Genomic DNA, 24,101 nt, shown 5'->3' with positions numbered 1-24,101 from the left:
GAGCAGCATGTTTAACAGTGACCAGTGAACGACGCGCATCAAAACCCTTGTGCCTGCGGCATCACTGTACCGGTGTTTCAAAATGAACATCGCGGTTTCAAAGTTTTGTTCGTTTATTACATTCAAATTACATCTATAAACAACACGTCAAATGAAACAGGAACTCAAACAGCGTTGTTTCTATACCTGCACACATGTACTAAAGCCGGCAGTCTACGGTTTACGCGCCGGCTTTCCAAACGAAACGATGCTGCATGACGATGATATTCTGGTCCGTGACGTCCTCAGTGATGAATCGACATTTCATCTAAGTGCAAATGTGAACGCACATAGTGTGTAAACATGAGGCTCAGCAAATCCCCAGGAGATGGTACAGTTGCAATGAGACGCCCCTAAATTAAATGCTTTTTGTGCCATATCCCGGTGAAAAGTTTGTGGGCGTTTCTTTTTCGGTAAAGCAACTGCTACTGGCGATTTTTTTGCTTGGTGCGCTACACTTATGACTCTTTCCTCAACTGAAAGAAGCTGAACCACAGATGTGTATCTGGAAGCAGGGTGGTGCGCCGTCTCACTGGCATAACTCAGTACGCGACTGGTTAAACGATGTTGTACCCGACTGCTCGCTGGCCGAAAGGGGCAGCATGACAGAGCTTGTTTCGTATGTTCTCCATTCTCACCCGATCTGACACCATTTGATTTTTACCTTTGCGCGTCCGTAGAGGACCATGTGTGTGGCTGTGTGTGTGTGTGTGTGTGTGTGTGTGTGTGCGTGTGTGTATGGGTGCCTTCTCTACCAGGTGCGCTGGCCGTGCGGCCGTGCGGTTCTAGGCGCTACAGTCTGGAGCCGAGCGACCGCTACGGTCGCAGGTTCGAATTCTGCCTCGGGCATGGATGTGTGTGTGATGTCCTTAGGTTAGTTAGGTTTAATTAGCTCTAAGTTCTAGGCGACTGATGACCTCAGAAGTTAAGTCGCATAGTGCTCCAAGCCATTTGAACCATTTGAACCTACCAGGTGATCTACCCGACTTCAAAATGGTTCAAATGGCTCTGAGCACTATGGAACTTAATTGCTGAGGTCATCAGTCCCCTAGAACTTAGAACTAATTAAACCTAGCTAACCTAAGGACACCACACACATCCATGCCCGAGGCAGGATTCGAACCTGCGACCGTAGCGGTCGCGCGGTTCCAGACTGTAGCGCCTACCCGACTTCAGAAACATTACTCCAGACATATTGAACAAGTTTTGGGAAGAACTCGCCTATTGACTTGATGTGTATCGTGTGACGAATGATGCTCGCATTGAACACTTGTAAGTAAAGCTTTAAAACCCCGATTTTCGCCGCGCGGCGTAGCCGCACGGTGTAGGGCGTCTTGTCATGGTCCACGCGGTTGCCCCCGTCGGAGGTTCGAGTCCTCCCTCGGGCATGGGTGTGTGTGTGTGTCGTCCTTAGCATAAGTTAATCTAAATTAGATTCAATAGCATGTAGGCTTAGGGACCGCTGAACTCAGCAGTTTGGTCTCATAAGACCTTACCACAAATTTCAGAAATTTCATCGACTTTCGTTTTCAAAGACCCAGACCAGTGGCTCACATTCCACTGAAAAGCTTCCCCTCTCCGTTTTCCCACTTTAATGATCCCAAGTCTTGCTGTGGGACTACTGAGAGCAGTTTCGTTGATGTTCTGCTCTTTCAATTCTGAGTTTCCGCAAGCCTGATAAATCGTAGCTAATAGAAATACTAGCGTAAATTGAATCAGTGCCTCGATTCTCAAGACCGTTTAATACACATTTCGTTGAAACTGAGGCGTAAAGTTTCTCAGACTCTACTTTTTCTAGACAGTTTAATACGACCCGCCACTAATTCCCCTTCTGTGTCAACCTCTTCATCTCAGAGTAGTAATTGCAACCTACGTCTTCGATTATTTCCTGGGTGTATTCCAGTCTATGTCTTCCTCTGTAGTTTTTACCTTCTACAGCTCTCTCTAGTACCAAAGAAGTTATTCCCTCATACCTTAACAGATCTTCTATCATACTGTCCCGCCTTCTTGTCAGTGTCGTCCACATGTTCTTTTCCTCGCCGATTCTGTAGAAAAGCTCCCCGTTTCCTACCCTATCTGTCCATGCAATTTTCAGCATTCTTGTGTAGCATTACACCTCATATTCTTATTTTCTGCTCCGATATGGTTTTCCAATAGTCCATGTCTTACTGCCATACAGTGCTGTGCTCCAAACGTACATTCTCAGAAATGTTTAAGGCCTATGTTTAAGACTAGTAGAGTTCTCTTGGCAAGGAATGCCCATTTTGCCAGAGCTAATCTGCTTTTTATGTCATCCTTGCTCCATCCCTGATCGTTTATTTTGGTGCTTCGCAAGCAGCATTTCTTAATTTCATTTACTTCGTGATCACCAATCCTGATGTTAAGTTTCTCGCGGTTCTCAATTCTGCTGCTTCCCATTTCTTTCGTCTTTTTACTCATTAGATTGTTCATTCTCTTCAGTTCTTCTTCACTTTCATTGAGGACAGCGAATCTTATTACTGATTTCCTAACATCCTGAATTTTAATCCCTCTCTTGGACCTTTCTTTTCTTTTTCTCGTTGCTTCTTCGACGCATAGATTGAATGGCACGGGGTGAAAGACCACATCCCTGCCTTATCCCCTTTTAAATCTGAGCACTTCGTTCTTGGTCTTCCAGTCTTATTGTTCCTTCTTGGTTCTCGTACATATTATACATTACTCGTTTTTACCTAAAGCTTACCCTTATTTTTCTCAGAATTTCGAACATCTCGCACCATTTGACGTTGTCGAACGCTTTTCCTGCTCAACAGATCCTATCAACGTGTCTTGATTTTTATTTACTATTGCTTCCATTAACAACTGCAACGTCAGAACTGCCTCACTGGTGCCTTTACCTTTCCTAAAGCAAACTGACCGTCATTTAAGTGACCCTCAATTTTTTTCCATTCTTTTGTATATTGTCAGTAACTCGGATGTATGAGCTGCTAAGCTGATTGTGCGATCGCACTTGTCGGGTCCTTCTTTCTTCAGAACTGTGTGGATGATATTTTTTCGAAAGTCTGATGGTATATCGCCAGTCTCTTATGTTGCCCCGTGAGAATTTGGTAATGGTAGGAAGTTAGAAAGTATCTCAAACGATGGCAATCAATAATTTGATTGGACAGAAGAATAATGAGAGCCAGTCAATTGAAGATTTTGAACATGTCCAGCGACATAGCTCGAGAGAAAGCAGTAGGATCGCCTGGTGGACACTTGTTGACGACACTGGAAAGAAGAAATTTGTAATCAAGATGGAAACAGCGATACTTCTTGGTGGGCGTCTGAGCTGAACATCCAGAGCCGGTAGACACGCAGTACCTGCCACATACACGTCGCCAGACATAAATGAGACCCATGACAAAGACAGGTCGTGGTCCGAGAGCCAGTCGCCGTCTCTGGCGGGGAGCGAGTAACTAATTATCGACTGCGCGTTTGAATGCATTCAAGGTCTCGATAGAGTACGACAAAGTTAAGACTTTCAGTGGGTACCTCTTCAATGACATATTGATTTCCCGTGAGCCCTCTGCAGAGCTCAGCATTAGCAAAGTGTGCCATACGAGCCGATTAGTGTGACTTACTAGTTCGTTACGGGGCCCGTATTTCTCGTGGACCCCGAGCCCACGAGAGGTGAGCCGACTCCTGGACGTCCGTCCGCAGCTTTCACGCAGCTACAAGACTCCGCTCACCGACCACACCGCAACGTGAGCTTCGCCTACAACTGAATGTCCACACTCTCTCATTTAAGTCCGCCCGCCAAGACGGTAACGATTCTGAGAGCTATGTAATCGATAATGGACAACTTATTATTTCTTTTTCATATGAATGATAATAGCTTGTAAATTTATTTGGATAACGCTGTCCAAAGCAATTTTGCTTCTATATATAAATACGTATCACTAATCTCCTTAAATTCTTCCTGCTGGCGCTTCTAGTCGTTTTTACTGAACGTGCAAGTGCTACACTCAAGTGAAATTTATTACTTTGATTTAATACGCGCATACCGAACTGAACTGATGTTTAATAATACACTGACGGGAAAAAATCACAACACCAAGAAGGAGTTGTGCAACATAAACGCAAACTAGTTGGCCTGTTTGTACATCTAAAATATAATGTCTGCTGAAATTTCGCGTAAGTCGCATAATAGTGACGCTAGTAACGCCACTATAAAGATGAAAATCACGTTTCCTTTAAATATAGGCTGTAACTGTCGTTAGCGTGCTGATGTTAGTCAAGAATGCTTTTAAGGCGGCAAAGACGCAATTATCAACACCGCACTGAATTTGAACGTGATCGTGTTTAGGGCTACAAGAAGCTAGATGAACTTTCTGCAATGATGCAGAAAAACGTGGCAGGAATGTAGCCACTGTACATGACTGCTGGCAGACTCTACGGCCGCAAGAAGACCAGGCTCCGGATTCGACCTGTTGTACTGCCATTCATGAACAGCATTCCAGGAGTGTTTTCCAACAGGACAACACTCGCCCACAAACCGCTGATGTAACCCAACTGTAGGGAAGCAGCCTACTCACGCTGTAATAAATTCACATCAGTTTCCGTTGTGTGCCAGCCAGTCTGCTGTAACTAGCTCTGACGTCATAAATGTTGTGCAATACCTTAAAAATCAAGCAAATGAACTAAAACTTTTCTAGCATGTCAGATAATATTAAATTAATGTGTGTTAAATATCAGTTCGATAACTTCAGCCATTTCCGAGATTTGGACGTTTTTCTGGAAAAATCATTGGCGCAACAGAAAAGAGCTAGAGACTTCAAAATTTATATTTAGATTCATCTTTCATAATGATTTAATAAAAACAGTACTTTGGATTTCACAAATTAAGACTTTAGTGGAAATTCATGATTTTCTGGTTTTCGTCTCAAAACTGAAGGAAGCAAGATAGATTAAGTAGGCTAGTAAATAAGGCTAGGATGTTTAGATTTAAATAGGTTGGAGGTCCGCTATGATTATGAAGATGTGTAAAGTTTCTTTTTAATACCTATAAAATTATAGCGATAGCGGATCTCAAAAGGGACAGTTCAGAGCTCATCTGCTGCGTGCAGTGTAATTTAATTAATTCTCTCGCTCAAAGTATTTAACTTAGCCACGTCAAAATTTTATTATCAATACTTACCTGCGTGCTGAATGCACGTTTAAATTAAGAGCTTCTTCGGCCATCAGCCAAAGAAGCTATAAATTATTATGTAACTTGAAGTGGTGCGTTACTAGCCCAGCGGCTAGTCGGGATAGCGGATTTGATCAGGCGTTCCCTCAGCCGTCCGCACCGCGGCTTTATATATAAGAACACTGCGCGAGGAAGGAAGGCCCCAGTTCTCTCCAGACGCTGAATGACACGCCATCTGTGTCGGTAGTCGCGTCGCATCAGTGTATCTGCTACAAACAGCCTCGGGTGCCGTATTAAGTTACTAGAGATACGCGGAACCATGAAAACATTTCATGTGAAGTGTTAATTCTGGGATGATTTTCATTATCTAGCTTCAGTTTGCGTATTGTCGTATTTTCACGTGCCGTCGCGGGACAGTCATTCTACCAAATATTTAGCGTGGCGTTTGATGAAATATTTTCATCAAATTTTGGCGAGCATTCTTCTTAACATTTGATTCGGACATTTATAGTTGCATCAGCGCATTAGACTCTGAACTGCTCTGTTAGTTAGGTTGTAGGGATACTTGTGGTTTTTATCAGTGAATTTCAGAATATACTCAACTATTTTGGAAAACCGTTTTTGATTAGAAATCCCGGACAATCTCCTAATTCCTCAGAGCTATAAGCTGCAGCTATAAGAACATTCTCAGGTAAAGTGGGCACTAGGATATCTATTTACTGGCTCCAAGTTTTATTAAATCACTTTCTGGGGGCCACGGAGTAAATAGAGAGCCAGTGTTGAGAACGGCAAAAGACAGCATTAACAACATTCAAAAAGCTAGAACTAATTCAACACGCAAGCAATTAAACAGCAACATAATTTTTTTCAATAAACTAACTCGCCGCCCCACATATGGTGCATCGGCCGGGAAACTCAACTAAGTGAAAGTGATTTTTAACTTTTCGGATTCGCGAGTGAAATGCGACACGCAACTGAGTATAAAACAGTGAATGTGTTACGTGAGCATATGGACGACGCAATTGGATTAACAACGCATCTGGATTGACGGAGCTGGCACTGAGTCTAGCGGTGCTGCCGGCATCGCGAGAAGCCAGTCTCGCCGCACCGCAGTCGTCCCCTGGAGCAGCCGGCGCAGAGCCTGCAATTGCGGGCCACGCAAACACACAACAGCCGTCGGAGAGCCGTCTGCAGTTCAACGTGCCACGTCGCATCAGGAATCCTGGTACGCCGCGCCGGCAACGCCATACGTCGTGCAGAAGGAACTAAGTTAAGTGAAAAGCTGTTAAAAATTTTACTAACCTGTACTAAAAGACTGTCGGCGATGGAACCGCCAAAAGAAACTGAGGTTAAACTTAAATCAGAACCTATGTCTGTTGAGGGAACTGTAAATACAGACAACGGTTCAAGTGTAAATATGTTTGAAAGTAGTAATGTTAAGGTGAAATATTAAGTATTGTCTCCTGACAGTAGTGTGGGAAGGGGCAATGATTCAATAATAGAGACCCCTGTAGTAAAGCGGAAAGTAGAAATTGTAAATTTATTGGATGATAGTTTCTCTGATGAATTAAAAATGAAACAGTCATCAGAAATGGTAGAGTTTAAGAAGGAGAAGTTAGAGATGACTAACCAATCAGAAGTTTCATTTGGTTTTGATGATTCTGGTATTGAAGCTAGTTTTTCGTCACCTGAGTGTGATAAAAAGCCAGCTCGTGAGCAACCCAAAGATGCTGGGGCTGTTGATCTAAATGTTATATTACAAGCAATAGCTGCCAGTAATGCTAGAATGACAGCTGATTTAAAATCTGATATAATTGAAGTAAATAACAGGATTGTGGCCAGCCAAACAAATTTTAATATGCGGTTTGAGGCAATGAACAATAAATTAGAATCCAATAATGCTGAAATGTCAGCCAGTAATGCTAGAATGAATGCTGAGTTAAAGTCTGAAATAAGTGAACAGGTCAAAAGCAGTAATGCTGAAATGTCAGCCAGTAATGCTAGAATGAATGCTGAATTGAAGTCTGAAATAAGTGAACAGGTCAAAAGCAGTAATGCTGAGTTAAAGTCTGAGATTGTGGCCAGCCAAACAAATTTTAATAAACGATTGGAGGTAATGGACGATACTTTCAAGGCTGGTTGCAATAAGTTGAAAGAGGATCTAGACAGTTTGAATTATAAAATTGATTGCAATCATGAGGATATTAAGAAAAAGGTTGCTCAACAATTTTCTGAAATGTATAAGACAATAGAATCCGAAGTCGCTGAGGTTCGCAAAGACTTCCAAATGGAAGATGTGAAGCTGGAGCACAAGTTAACAGAAAAGATCGAGGCGGAGTCTGAACTGTGCTCAGATAGATTTAAAGATGTTAATATAAAAGTAAACATATGTCAAGCAGAAGTAGAAGCAATCAAAACTGACACTACTCATATTGTGCAAAGAGTAGATAATGTTGAAATGAAAGTAGAAAATATAAGTACTAACATTGCTAACATTGAGAGTAAAGTAGCTTCAGTAACTTCTGGTAATGGTAATGTACAACAAGTTGTAGCTGCAAACGCCGCTTTTATCGGGTGTCGGCAGTTCTTGCGGTTCGATCCAGATAAAAATATCCACCCGCTAGATTTCTGGAACGATTTTGAAGATGTTATTCCACCAACTTGGTCTGAGCGAGAGAAAATCTCATTTATTAGAAGCCATTTAGCAGGTGACGCCATGCGTTGGTCAGCTGATGTTATGTTGAAATGTAAAACATTAGCGGAATTTAAAACAGCTTTTATTAATGAATATTGGTCTAGCAATAAGCAAAATGAAGTGTTGAGAGAATTTTGGAGTGGAAAACGCTTCAATGCAGGCAAGGAATCTATTAAAGAGTTTGCTAGGTCATGGATTTCACGTTTGTCACATTTGGCGGAAAAGCTAAAACCAGAAATGATTATACTAGGTCTGGAAGCCAAACTGCCATGGTACTGGCAAACTAGAATTATATCAGCCCCTAGAGACAATCTGGATCGTTTCATTGAATATTTGGAACGTGTAGAACGTGTTGCTGCCAATGAGGAGCAAGCACGTAATAACCGTAATGCCAATAATAATAATAGTAATTTTAGGAACGAGCAAAATGGCAATGTAAACATCAGAACAGTAGGTGTTCGTCATCCTAAGAGAGATAGGAATTGGGGAAATAATTATCAGAACCAACAATGGCGTCCAAGGGATAATAATTTTGTTCCAAACAGAAATATGCATGTAAACAACAGTACGGAAAGTAAGGCTATGCCAGCTAACTATAATGAAAATAAAGGAAACAGTAGTAGACCTAGGCAGGAAAACTAGTTCCCGTCTATGAGGACACTGGCGCTCACCAGGCGGTTGCTTTTCCTAAGCCAGTAGTTAAGGGAATTGGTAAGACAGATCAGAATACTCAAACTGAACAGATGGATGAAATGTCGGTAACACCTAAGGATACAACAGAAATATTAGATCACTCACAGTATTTGATAGATACCGTGTTAGAGACGCTTTCTAAGTGGGAAGAGAAAGAGAAGGCGCAGCAGTGTAATAGTAGGGATGAGCTACAAAATATTGAATTGTCAGGTGAAGAAGCAGAAGAAATTCATGCTTATATTTACGATGAGGATGATGTGCTCTTATCTAAAGTGCCTGTGCAGGATGTTGATAATGTACTAATAGATTTTGGACAGGAGATAAGTGAGAATGTAGAGGGTAGGCTGTTGGGGGTCGATGAACCTAGTAGCTGTGACCAGTTGTCACTTGAGAAGGAAACTGACGATAATGGTAAAAGTGGTTTAGCTGTAACTAGTATTATGCCCTGTCTGGAGGCGCAGAATCGCTCAGACTACAGTAATTTGGGTTATGTTCAGCAAACTAAATGTAATGAAGTCGTGCGGTGTTTCGATTTAAAATTAATAGACCGACTGGAAAAGGCAGCGGAAAATGTAATTCAGGAAACCCCTGCACACTGTGACCTAAATGTAATGAAGACAGATGTCGATCACTTTAGTTGGAGACAAATCCAAAAGGAACTACTAGATGAATCTGAGGAACCACCTGTACAACCTAGAATAAGCCACCCTATAATAATAGTGAATATGTTGGGTATCAATGTACGTTGTCTCTTAGACAGTGGAAGTGAGGTGAGTGCAATATCTCAATCCTTCTTTGATGCATTACCTGGTAAAGACAAACTTACTGTAATGAGGGTATCAGGACTAAGAATAATTGGTGCTACTGGCAAGGTGTCAAAAACGGTAAAGCAAGAAGCTTTACTACCCTTTAACATTAATGGTAATTTAATTGATCATCCATGTTTAATTGTAAACAATCTCAGTATTGAGGTTTTAATTGGCATAGATTTCTTGTCAAAATATCAGAGTGTTGTTGACTTTGAAAGAAGCCAGTTAAAAATGGTCTTGCCAATAACCGGAGTAATTATAGTACCTTTTAGTGATAAACATGTGGTAACTGATCATGAAACTTGGGAGCTGCCTATACGAGTTCTGAAAAACAGGAGGTATTGGGACGAGGATGTTAATCTTAATAACAATAAGTTGAACACAGAAGAAGAAGAAGAAGCAATTATTTTAGACAAGATAGAAGCTAAGTTGCAGGAAATCGATAAAATTTCCGCCAATCAGAAGGAAGAACTGAGACAGGTTCTAAAAAGGCATCATAAAGTATTTTCGGATCGACCTGGCATAGTCAAGGGTTATGAATGTCAATTACAAGTGAAACCCGGCCAAGTGTTTTTCAGGAAGCCATACCAAATACATGTAGCTAGGAAGGAGGCAGTTCGAAAGGAAATACAGAGAATGCTGGAGTGGGGTGTGATTGAGAAAGCGGTCAGTGAATACAATAATCCTCTTGTTGTTGTACCAAAAAGAGACGGGAGTGTCAGATTGGTCTTCGACGCTCGTTGGTTGAATGAAATAGTGGTTAGGGAAAGTGATAGACCGCAGAACATGGACGAGTTACTGCAAAAATTCCGGGGAGTAAAATTCTTAACGTCTATGGACATCACGTGTGGGTATTGGAATTTGCCACTGGCGGAAAGTTCAAGGAAGTACACAGCTTTCTTGTACGAAGGAGTTTGTTACCAATACCGTGTGGTACCTTTCGGACTTAATATCTCTGTTTGTGCCTTCGTACGTGTGATGTGCCATGTTTTAGGACCTGCTTTAAGCAATAAAATAACAGTTTACGTAGATGATCTGTTAATAGCAACTCCTACCTGGGAAGAACACATAGCTTTATTAGAGGAAGTGTTAGAGGCTATTGAGAAAGGTGGCATGAAACTAAAGATTGAAAAGACAGAGTGCGTTAAAGAGGAAATAGGTTTCTTGGGATATAGGATAAGTGGAAAAGGTATTCTGCCTGACCCAGGCAAGCTAGCAGTAATTGAAAAATTTGAGGCTCCCAGAAACAAGAAGCAGTTGAGATCAATGTTCGGTCTTTTCGGCTTCTATAGGCGTTTTGTTAGTGATCAGGCTTTTAATGCTCCCTGTCTTCACCTCCTGCTGAAAAAGAATACCCCTTGGGTTTGGACAGCAGAATGTCAACAGGCGTTTGAGGTGCTTAAACAATCGTTAATTAATAGTCCAATTTTGCATCATCCTGACTTTGAAAAACCTTTCTGTATGTCTGTTGATGCTAGTGGCTATGGTATAGCTGTGGAGATATTCCAAGTAGAAATAGAGAACGAACAGGAAGTGCACAAGACTATAGCTTTCGCCAGTCGATCTTTACAGGCAGCAGAGAGAAATTACGGCATCTCAGAACTGGAAGCATTAGCAATTGTATTTGGGGTACAGAAGTTTGAGCAGTATCTATTAGGTCACAAGATAATAGTTTACAGTGACCATAAGGCATTGACCTTTTTAAAGACCTGTAAATTGAGGAATGCTCGTTTGATAAGATGGTCATTGTATCTCCAGCAGTTTGACCTTGAGGTTAAATATATTCAAGGGAAAGACAATCTAGTAGCTGATGGGTTATCTAGGAGTGCGGAGCTCTGTGATGACGCAGGAATTACAGCAACAGACCCAAATGAAATTCGAATGTTTGCATTGCACGAAGTAAAGGAAGAAAGTGCATTAAAGAGGGTGATTAAGAACTTGAGACGTGAGCAGAATGCAGATGACCAACTGAAATTAGTGAAGAGCTATTTAGGAAATGCGAGCTATCCTAAGGTTTCGCAATACTATTGTTTGCATAAAGGTATTCTGTTTAGGAGGAAAAAGGTAGGTGTTTCTGAGTGGAAGCTGTGCTTTCCCTCACAACATGTAGACTTACTAATCGATTATGTACACCTGAGGTATGGGCACTACGGTGCAAAGAAGTGCATTGCAAAATTACAAGAGAAGGTTGTATTTGACAACATGTACCGCCGTGTGGCCAAGCGTCTAGCATCGTGTGTAGTGTGCCAAAAGGTCCGTGCTGCCAACACCAGAATACAAGGGGATATGCATTCAGTAGAGCCAACTGAAACCCTAGAATTACTGGCTTGTGATTTGTTTGGCCCTCTTCCTGGTTCGAGAGGTGGTTGCACCCATGTTTTTGTTGTGGTGGATGGATTCAGTAAATATGTTAAGCTATACCCAATTAAAAGAGCAAATGCAAAAACATTGGTTGAAAAGTTGGAAAAAGATTTCTTCGTGAACGTTGGCGTTCCGAAGAATTTGCTGTCTGACAATGGACCTCAATTCACTTCTGATAGATTTAAGGAATGTCTAGATAAGGCAGGCGTGAAACATCTGAAAATATCTGCGTATTTCCCCCAAGGAAATATGAGTGAACGTATTATGAGGGAATTGAATAGGCTTTGCAGAACTTATTGTGCTCGGAAACACTCAAGTTGGGCAGAGCACATTAAGTATTTTGAGAATGTAATTAACAACCTAAGACATGATGCAACTGGTTTTGCACCTTGTGAATTGATGTTTGGCCAAGAACCGCACAATGTGATTGCAGATATGGTAGAATTCCCTATTCTAACGCAAATATCCACAGACGAGAAGAAACTAAAGGCTAGGGCTAATATGAGAAAAAGAGCGTTGGAAAGGAAGAAGCGTCATGACACAAAAGCTGTACCTACTAGCTTTGAAATAGGTCAATTAGTCCTGGTCAAAGCCAAAGAAAAATCAAAGAAAGTAAATGCGGAAACAAAGAAATTCATGTTTGTATACCAAGGACCTTTCAGGATAATAGGAAAACCACATGCCAATGCATATAGGCTAGAGTACCCTAAAAGTAAGAAGCTCTTAGGTCTCAGGAACGTGATTGACCTAAAGAAATTCATAGGTAGCCAATGAATGCTGTAGGGAGGAGGTTGTTCTGTAACCTCTACACAGTGTGGCAGCTGTGCAGTCCCAGCTGTGTGAGATCTTCTTTCCCTTTCAGGTCTCACTCACTCTTACTCTTTCCTATCCACTAAAATTTTCGACCTTTTCTTCCAACACATAAAATTTTCCGTTATGGTTACCAAGCCAACAATAAACCAATGAATGCTGTAGGGAGGAGGTTGTTCTTTAACCTCTACACAGTGTGGCAGCTGTGCAGTCCCAGCTGTGTGAGATCTTCTTTCCCTTTCAGGTCTCACTCAATCTTCATCTTTCCTATCCCCAAAAATTTCGACCTCTACTTTCCAACACAAAATTTTCCGTTATGATAATCAAGCCAGCATTAAACCAATGAATGCTGTAGGGAGGAGATTGTTCTTTAACCTCTACACAGTGTGGCAGCTGTGCAGTCCCAGCTGTGTGAGATCTTCTTTCCTTTTCAGGTCTCACTCACTCTTCATCTTTTCTATCCACCTAAAATTTCTAACTCTTCTTTACAGCATTAAACTAATGAATGCTGTAGGGAGGAGGTTGTTCTGTAACCTCTACACAGTGTGGCAGCTGTGCAGTCCCAGCTGTGTGAGATCTTCTTTCCATTTCAGGTCTCACTCATTCTTCCTCTTTCCTGTCCACAAAAATTTCGACCTCTTCTTTCCAGACATGAAAATTTTCTGTCATGGCTATCAAGCCATGAGTTATGTAACCATACTATCTACCGATTAGTGACAAAAAAAAATACCTAATGTGACAAACCTAATAGTGACAAAGAATAGAGAAGTATGACGTAATTAAGATACAAATGTATTTGAGTAACAATTATGTATAGTACCCTGGTAATATAGTAAGTACAAAGTGTTGTTTTATTGGAATGGTCCACCAATAATATTTTAAAAAAATGTACAAATTCGTGTTCAAGCAGTATCTGAAGTGGTAGTGAAACCTAGTGTATGCATTAGAGCTAACTAATTAATAATAAAAGAGACTGCTTAGTGTTATGAAAAATATGCAGATAAGTTGTAAGGATGAACTCACCTGGTGTAGCAAGGAAAGGCAGTGTAATAGAATTGAGCAGTGTTTGTGGTTGAGACGTGAAGGACACGTCCCTGAAGTATTTATAAGGTTGGAGCTGGCCATTATTTTAGTGTAGTGTGTGACAGGATACACCTACATGTATTGAGGTTATGAGTTGGAGGCGTGAATGCGACCATAGGTACCCTTATGTTAGATGAGACAGAGCAGCTCATGGTGTCCTATAGGTTTAAGGAATTTAGCATTACGCTCGTCCATAATTATTTGATGCAGTTTAGTGGTAGGTCTGAGAGAGACTACCTGTGGTTTCAGCGTCCGATTGAGTGGAAATGGATTGCCACGTGAGCAAACTAATCAGCTGCAATACACTATGAATATGAAATAAATGTGCTTTCCTATGCTTTAAATATTAATAGAGTGAGTATTAAATAAGTACATACACTAGCAAAATGAATAAATAACATACTGACAGGCGTAAAACATTATTTTAGCTCCGCATAAATACACTTCAAAGTAAGTAAGTACGTAATTGCAGATGTGGAACTGACAACAGCAGAGGACCAATAAGTGGATTTAGTAGTCAACTAAACGTAGTGTGTTTTGAACACTCAAAACTGTACTATTACCAAAAGTTACTCACATGTACATGGAAGCTGAGAAAACAACCACTAATCATACTCATACTATCTCTAAGAATAAAGTAATCAAAGATGAGTCAGTTAAGTGCTTAAAATGCAAATGTATTCAGGAATGTACCGAGCATTGGTTCAGCGTTCCGGCCCAGAAATAAGAAATTCAGATTAAATATGATTTATGATTGTATGCCTTAGGAGCATAAATTTTCTCCAGTACATGACTAAAGGCGTTTTGAGCCATTTGTTTAACGATTTTATGACAATTAAGTAACCGTGAGAGAAAAATTAAAAAGGTTCTGTTAACTTTGTTCCAGCAAAATATTGGAAGATAAAATGTATATATCCCCATTTCTTTGTGACCCACCCTTAGATATTAAGTGAACAGAGTCTGAGGCACTCTTTTTGTTTGTTCTACAGGACAAACCAGATAATGGCAGCCTGATAGCTGCGTGAAAGCGTGGAGTGGCTTGGACACAACTCACAGTGACCCCTCCCCTTTCCCCCATGTAATTTAGAGAGAACGTGAAGGACGCACACCATAGCAACTTCCCCTCCTCTACCCTTGTGAATGGAAGTGTAGGACGCCAGCCAAAGCGGCTACAACCACGTGTGTAAAAATTATTTGTGAACTTTTCTTTCAGGTTTAGAAAAGACTGCTAAGAGATAATCATCTGTTTATGTATCATGTTATTTTCTTTGAATTTGTGTATGTAAAAGTGTATTTAATGTATTTAATGGATCTAAGATTTTCATAATTTTTCAATTTGTATGTGTTTATTTGTCTAAGGCAATATGTATGCCAAAATATTTCGTTGACTTTGCTTAAAATTTTGAGTAATGACATTGGTTAAAAGGCAGTGAATATGCCTACAATTTAAATAATTAATGTAGGTAATCAGTTTTCTTTAATGTTTCTACAGGTTTATATTTCAATTTTGATTTTTCATAGGGAGTTAAACTGTACTCTTGCTTCCCTTTTTGTAATTAAATTTTTTTTCATTCATTAACATTCATAAACAAAAAAATTTAAGTAGAGGGTGATGTAGGGAAGCAGCCTACTCACGCTGTAATAAATTCACATCAGTTTCCGTTGTGTGCCAGCCAGTCTGCTGTAACTAGCTCTGACGTCATAAATGTTGCGCAATACCTTAAAAATCAAGCAAATGAACTAAAACTTTTCTAGCATGTCAGATAATATTAAATTAATGTGTGTTAAATATCAGTTCGATAACTTCAGCCATTTCCGAGATTTGGACGTTTTTCTGGAAAAATCATTGGCGCAACAGAAAAGAGCTAGAGACTTCAAAATTTATATTTAGATTCATCTTTCATAATGATTTAATAAAAACAGTACTTTGGATTTCACAAATTAAGACTTTAGTGGAAATTCATGATTTTCTGGTTTTCGTCTCAAAACTGAAGGAAGCAAGATAGATTAAGTAGGCTAGTAAATAAGGCTAGGATGTTTAGATTTAAATAGGTTGGAGGTCCGCTATGATTATGAAGATGTGTAAAGTTTCTTTTTAATACCTATAAAATTATAGCGATAGCGGATCTCAAAAGGGACAGTTCAGAGCTCATCTGCTGCGTGCAGTGTAATTTAATTAATTCTCTCGCTCAAAGTATTTAACTTAGCCACGTCAAAATTTTATTATCAATACTTACCTGCGTGCTGAATGCACGTTTAAATTAAGAGCTTCTTCGGCCATCAGCCAAAGAAGCTATAAATTATTATGTAACTTGAAGTGGTGCGTTACTAGCCCAGCGGCTAGTCGGGATAGCGGATTTGATCAGGCGTTCCCTCAGCCGTCCGCACCGCGGCTTTATATATAAGAACACTGCGCGAGGAAGGAAGGCCCCAGTTCTCTCCAGACGCTGAATGACACGCCATCTGTGTCGGTAGTCGCGTCGCATCAGTGTATCTGCTACAAACAGCCTCGGGTGCCGTATTAAGTTACTAGAGATACGCGGAACCATGAAAACATTTCATGTGAAGTGTTAATTCTGGGATGATTTTCATTATCTAGCTTCAGTTTGCGTATTGTCGTATTTTCACGTGCCGTCGCGGGACAGTCATTCTACCAAATATTTAGCGTGGCGTTTGATGAAATATTTTCATCAAATTTTGGCGAGCATTCTTCTTAACATTTGATTCGGACATTTATAGTTGCATCAGCGCATTAGACTCTGAACTGCTCTGTTAGTTAGGTTGTAGGGATACTTGTGGTTTTTATCAGTGAATTTCAGAATATACTCAACTATTTTGGAAAACCGTTTTTGATTAGAAATCCCGGACAATCTCCTAATTCCTCAGAGCTATAAGCTGCAGCTATAAGAACATTCTCAGGTAAAGTGGGCACTAGGATATCTATTTACTGGCTCCAAGTTTTATTAAATCACTTTTTGGGGGCCACGGAGTAAATAGAGAGCCAGTGTTGAGAACGGCAAAAGACAGCATTAACAACATTCAAAAAGCTAGAACTAATTCAACACGCAAGCAATTAAACAGCAACATAATTTTTTTCAATAAACTAACTCGCCGCCCCACACAACATACTCTACAAAGTGTCGACATGCTGCCTTGGGCTTATAGATCTCTAGATCTGTCTCCAGTCGGACACAAACAGCAATAACCGTCTCTGTATTGACCGACCAAATACAACAAACATACAACTCCATCCCACAAACCGATATCAGGCACTTGTACTTCACAATGCGTGCACGTTTATTGCTTTCATTCGATATTGTGGCGATACACCGGTTATTAATGTACCAGCATTTCTCATTTGCTATGGATTATCTCTCACTTACATAAATCCATTGCCTTGTAATGTTAACCAATGAAATATGTTACCCACACAAATGTATTCTCGAAATTTTGTCACTCTACATTAATTAATTTTTGATGTCACAATTTTTTCTTACAGTGTACATAATAAAAATTCCGAACATTACTATTTCTAAAGATTTCATGTTTCTTTACCTCGTTAGACAGTATTTTTTTCGCTCTGTGCAATTGACAATAATTTTAGAGAATATGGTCTACACAATAGAGATGACACTGATACGCATATATTTTCTATGTCTTATGTGTTCTCTTTTTTGTGAATTAGATAGAATGCAGCACTGCCCCAACGTTTTTTTAACGGTCTGCACACATTGGGTAAATCACTTCGGAAGTTCCACTCGTATTACTTTACCACCAGCTTGGAAGTTAACCCTAATGGGACAATATAAATTGATTGAGAATTTTGGCATAATTTTAGTGTTCAAACAACATTTATTTTTTCTAAAAAGACAGACATAAATTATGCTAAACAAGTTATTGATTGAATACCGTAAATAACTAACCCGTGGTTTAAGATTACACTGGACAAGGATCCTAGGTTGGCAAAGACGGTTTAAATCTGGCCCTAAAAATGAGGATAACGCAATCTGAATTAATCTAACGCTGAGCAGACTTTGACTGATCAAATCTGCTGAAGTTTCTATATATAGATGGAGCTCAGAGCAACTGCCGATTTAGATCGTTATGCTCTGACAATGCTGAAGCGGCAGTACGTTACCCTAGAATGAGATTTTCACTCTGCAGCGGAGTGTGCGCTGATATGAAACTTTCCTGGCAGATTAAAACTGTGTGCCCGACCGAGACTCGAACTCGGGACCTTTGCCTTTCGCGGGCAAGTGCTCTACCAACTGAGCTACCGAAGCACGACTCACGCCCGGTACTCACAGCTTTACTTCTGCCAGTACCTCGTCTCCTACCTTCCAAACTTTACAGAAGCTCTTCTGCGAACCTTGCAGAACTAGCACTCCTGAAAGAAAGGATATTGCGGAGACATGGCTTAGCCACAGCCTGGGGGATGTTTCCAGAATGAGATTTTCACTCTGCAGCGGAGTGTGCGCTGATATGAAACTTTCCTGGCAGATTAAAACTGTGTGCCCGACCGAGACTCGAACTCGGGACCTTTGCCTTTCGCGGGCAAGTGCTCTACCAACTGAGCTACCGAAGCACGACTCACGCCCGGTACTCACAGCTTTACTTCTGCCAGTACCTCGTCTCCTACCTTCCAAACTTTACAGAAGCTCTTCTGCGAACCTTGCAGAACTAGCACTCCTGAAAGAAAGGATGTTGCGGAGACATGGCTTAGCCACAGCCTGGGGGATGTTTCCAGAATGAGATTTTCACTCTGCAGCGGAGTGTGCGCTGATATGAAACTTTCCTGGCAGATTAAAACTGTGTGCCCGACCGAGACTCGAACTCGGGACCTTTGCCTTTCGCGGGCAAGTGCTCTACCAACTGAGCTACCGAAGCACGACTCACGCCCGGTACTCACAGCGTGAGTCGTGCTTCGGTAGCTCAGTTGGTAGAGCACTTGCCCGCGAAAGGCAAAGGTCCCGAGTTCGAGTCTCGGTCGGGCACACAGTTTTAATCTGCCAGGAAAGTTTCAGTACGTTACCCTGTTTGCTTCGTGCGGCGATGTAATTTGCAGCTTGCGAGATGTGTGCGGCGGAGGTGAGGCGTGGAGGTGGCACCTGTGAATCGATCGCGGCCACGCAAGAAATGGAACAATCTCACGGTCTAGCGATCAGACAGATGGATCGCAATTTACTCTCTACCAGAGCCCTGAAATCACGGTAGGTTTTAGTATGTGACACACCCATTCGCTGGTCGTACCAAGGACCAGTTTGGCTTACTTATACAACTGAGTGTACAAGGATACCAAACGTCAAGACTGGTAAACCAAAAACGAATAAGTGTGCCCTCGGCAAACGAGCAGTCTGAGACGTTGAAGTCACACTGTCGCTACAGTAAGAACAACACAGGCTCCCCAGTCCAAATTACTCTCAAGTGAAGTCAGTCTCAGGACAGGTCCCAAATACCAACCACACATGCCAGAGCCTCGACTAGAAATGCTTACCAGACCAAAGTCCCGCACCTGAGTGCATCGCACCACTTCAGAAGAAAAATACCATTTTCCCGCAAAGTGCATGAATGACACTGCCTTCGCCCCATCTTGAGCCAATTACAGAGGCGCTAAATCTCCCCTCCCACACGACAGCACAAACGTCTAACCAGGGCAAGAATTAAGAAACCTGTGTCTCTGGAAAAAAAGAAAACACCAGTTACTGGCTTTTTTAAGTTTTCGCAGTTGGGGAAGAGACGATTTTCTCTGAAGTCGTGTCAGTTCCCATGGCAACAATCGAACAATCTTAAAGATCTTTATCTAAATCGCTTGTACCGTGGAGCTTGTTAGTCCTAGCTATGAGGTGCAATAAATATTATATCTCTAAGCGTTTCTCAGACGCTAGATTTTTCTTATACAACTGAGGTGGCCAGGGGAAGTGGTTCACTGGCCTATTTGCATTTTCGGCGAACATAAAAACTTGTGAATTTTTATTATTTTATTATGTGTGGCTCAGAACACAATACCCAGTTTATGACTCACTGTGTAAACGTGTTCCTTCAGGCCATCGCCCCAGCCCAGGCCTTCTGCTGGTGCCACAGCAGGTATTGCAGCATTGTTCTGCTGGAGACCTGTCTCGACAAAGGGCTGCCCTGTTCTGCTGTGGGCCTCCCCAGCAAGATAAAGAGATGGGTTCGCCACTAATTGCTTTCAACTCCCAACATGCCGTTTCCACGAGCTAAGAACCATAAAAATACCTCATGCTTTTAGCGCCCTACCAGGCTCCATCAACGTCTGCTCAGGGTGTTAACTTTCTAAAGTCTCACTCAAAGTGCATCAGGTTGTAACAAAATCTTTAATAATTTTCTGTATACGAAAAATAGGTGGGAGAGTAACTTGTCCTCTCTCAAGCTATATGCATTTCCACTGAGACATTGTCTTCTCCAGGTGCTGTTCATTTCTTCATGCATCAAACAACTTTACACGTTTTTCCTGTAATTATTTTCGATATCACATAGCTGTACATCTGATTGAAGACAATTTTTGGGACTTGTCAAATGCTGAAACAAGCACTAGTGTCAGTGATGTTGAGAAATAGCTGAAATCGTTGAAACTGAACTAAGCTCCAGGGCCCGATAGAATCCCTATCAGATTCAATACTGAATTTCTTGTTGGGTTATCCCCTGTTCTAACTATAATCTGTCGTAGATACCTTGAACAAAAGACTGTCGCCAGTATTTCGAAAAGACCAGGTCACACCCTTCTACAAGAAGGGTAGTAGAGGTGATCCGTAAAATTAACGTCCAGTACCCTTGATATTGACTTGCTGTAGAATCTTAGAATATGTTCTGTGCTCAAACATAATGGGGTGTCTTGAACAGAAAGACCTCCTCCATGCCAACCAGAAACGTCCTCCATGCCAACTGGAAACGTCGATCATGTGAAACCCATCTCACACTTCTCTCAGATGACATACTGGAAGCTTTGGATCAATGTAGTCAGGTAAACGCAGTATTTCTTGATTTCTGGGAAGCATTTTACTGCTAAATGTACGATTGTATGGGATATAAAGAGAAATTTGTGATTGTATTGATGAAATTTTGGGTGGGGAGGATGTAGCATGTTATCTTGAATGAAGAATTATCGTCAGATGTAGAAATAACTTCGGATGTGCTCCAGAGAAATGTGTTGGGGGTCTTGCTGTTCATTATGGCTATAAATGACGTTACAAACAATATCAATAGTAACCTCAGGCTCTTTAACAGATTATGTACTTATCTATAATGAAGTACTATCGGAAAGAAGCTGAATAAATATTCAGTAAGATCTTGGTAAGATTTCGAAGTTGTGCAAAAATGGGCAACTTGCTGTAAATTTTAAGAGATGTTAAATTGTGCACTTCACAAAACAAAAAAACGAAGCATCCTATGACTATAATAATCAATGAGTCATAGTTGGAATCGGCCACTCATAGAAATACCTGGGTTGGATTGGGTTGTTTTGGGGAAGGAGACCAGACAGCGAGGCCATCGGTCTCATCGGATTAGGGAAGGATGGGGAAGGAAATCGGCCGTGCCATTTCAAAGGAACCATCCCGGCATTTGCCTGGAGCGATTTAGGGAAATCACGGAAAACCTAAATCAGGATGGCCGGACGCGGGATTGAACCGTCGTCCTCCCGAATGCGAGTCCAGTGTCTAACCACAGAAATACCTGGGTGTAACACTTTGAAGTATATGAAATACACTGGTCATATGGGCTCAGTTGTGGATAAAGAAGGTTTATTAGTAGTTAGTCTACGAAGGAGATTGTTTACAAATCACCTGTGAAACACATTCTAGAATATTGATTAAGTTTGTGGGGCTAACAGGGGATACTGAACGCCTACTGGGAAGGGCAGCACGAATGGTCTCAGATTTGTTTGAGGGATCTGGTAGACTCTTGAAGAGAAAGTCGAATAACAAAGATCCAAGAACCGGCTTTAAATTATGACTCTATGAATATGTTACAACAGCCTATGTATCGTTCACAAAAGGATCGCAAGAATAATTACAGCACGCACAGAGGCATTCAAACATTCCTCCCGGTGTCAATACGTGAGTGGAATGGGAAGAAACCCTAATAACTGGTACAATGGGACGTACCCTCTGCTATGGCTTCACGGTGGTTTGAAGAGTGTTGATGAATATGTAGATGCAGACGTAGATGCAAATGCTTTTAAAGTTTTGTCTCTCTCAGAAGTAACTGTGCCTTATGCTGTTAGTGGATGAAATGTGATACTTATTCAACGTAAGTTTCTGTATTCTCTTATTCATACTCTTATTTACATTCACTTTTTTAACAAGGTTTTCATTATACCTTCTTATATCGTCTCTGATACATTTCCGAACACGGCTGTTTAATTTGGCAAACTCTTTCATAATTACGTTATTAATTTGTTGAATTTCTTGGAATTTTTACTACGGTATCGATGGCACCTTTGTCGACCGCACCCTCACAGCTACGCGAGAGACGGCTCTTTTAACTCTCCCGGTAGCGCGCCGCCAAGCAAGCATCGCTTCTCCATCGTTCGGTGTTCTCCCAAGTCTCCATCATCTCGCTGCTTCTTTTCAGCTAGTATATTAATGACTTTCCCAACATGCGACATGTGTCTGTTAGTTTATATGCAGATGACACAGTGCTCCTTACCTCTTAGCGACTGGATCACCTCATACCAATGACGCAAAGGCTTATTAGGCCTTATAGAGCAGTGGGAAAAAGACAACAAAATAACAGTTAATACGAACAAGACAGCACCATTTTCTTTACAAAGAGGAAGCCAATCCTCAACAGAAGGCTACGGATAATAGAACAACCGATCCCATGGTCAAATATTGTCAAGTACTTGCGAGTACATCTTGACAGGAAGCTGCTTCATACGCCATACGTCCTAGAAAAGAAGACGGCCGGAATAATGATGATGGAGACTCTCGGACTCTCATCCAGTTTTTGAAATGCTCGGATTTGAACTACCGTACAAAATTAAAACTCTACCATGCCACAGTAGAACCCACCCTACTATATGGTTCGACATCATAGGGAACTAGACTTGAAACCAATTACAAAATCTACTGGCACTACAAAATCGCTGCCATAGTTGGACCACAGGAGCTTCTTGGTGGATACGGAACCATGAGTTACACAATGTACTACGAGAAAAGTACTTAAGAGAAAAAGTGAATGACAAAGCCAAAAGAGGTGCTCGACGAATTGGACACCCTACGAGGAATAATACGTCAACTAGTTACGGTAGACACAGTTGCCTCCCCCCCCCCCCCCACCACGATGGCACAAATGTAAAGTAACCAAAGCAGTTGTGTTCCATTCGCCATAACCCAGTAATCTAGAACGAAGAATGTTTAGCTGCGTTACATGTAAGCCTTGAAGGAAAATACTGGTCTTATAACAGCACGTGTCACGGACCAATTAGAGTGACCAAACCTTAGCTGATAGATTCTAATAAATAGGAGCTAACCTATTACCTGTGCCACAGAATACTGAAGTACAGATCATCAAAGATTATAATACTTCAGCCAACACAAAAAAAGAAGAGAGCTCACCAGAACTCACCCCGGATCAAGGGCATCTACAGACTGAATCGTCATCACTATCGAAGATTACAGCGACGGCAATAGGCCTTTGTGGCACTACGCTACTAAAATTATTGTATATAACTCAGCACCACAGAAGAGCCTACAGCATTCAAAGTCATGTATAACTCAATTAATGTGAGTACATGATGTAAATAACATTATGAATGTATTATCTTGTTGTAGATGTTCGACTGTATTTATCGGCTGCCTCAGCTAAAGATATAAGAACTTATTACGGTATATTGATAATTTTTACTTATGGACCGTCTGACAGCAACCGAATAAAACACAATTTTAGTGCCATACGCGTTTCGCCTTTATTTTCTGCAAGGCATCATCAGTGGCCTGGAATATGTACATATGTTAGCTTTTTAATTTACATTTTTGACACTGTCTCTCTCTCTCTCTCTCTCTCTCTCTCTCTCACACACACACACAAACACACACACACACACACACACACACACACACACAAACACACACACACATACACAAACGCACACACAAATGCATACACGAACAGACCAATGATACTTCAATAATTACACTCGAAAGTTTGACAATAACATTCGATCTTTGGCAAAAACATTTGACAGTCGGCAACAGAAACCAAAACATTGCATTGAAACCATCGTTCAGTTCATAGTGCTGTGGAATGTGGGGTAAAAAACCGCAAACTGGCATTTATAAGAAGAAGAACAACACCAAAAATGCAACAGGGGCATAATATGTAAGAAATTGTCCACGCAACCTGTAAGTACAGTTCAAAAGATTACTACTTAATAGGAAATACCAACCAGCAGAACTGTTTATACCCTATAGGCACAGTGACAAAAATGTAAATTAAATAGCTAACA

This window comes from Schistocerca piceifrons, chromosome 4, assembly GCF_021461385.2.
Source record: "Schistocerca piceifrons isolate TAMUIC-IGC-003096 chromosome 4, iqSchPice1.1, whole genome shotgun sequence".
Lineage (NCBI taxonomy): Eukaryota > Metazoa > Arthropoda > Insecta > Orthoptera > Acrididae > Schistocerca > Schistocerca piceifrons.
The sequence above is the reverse complement of the archived record's forward strand: the minus strand, read 5'-3'. Positions refer to the sequence as shown.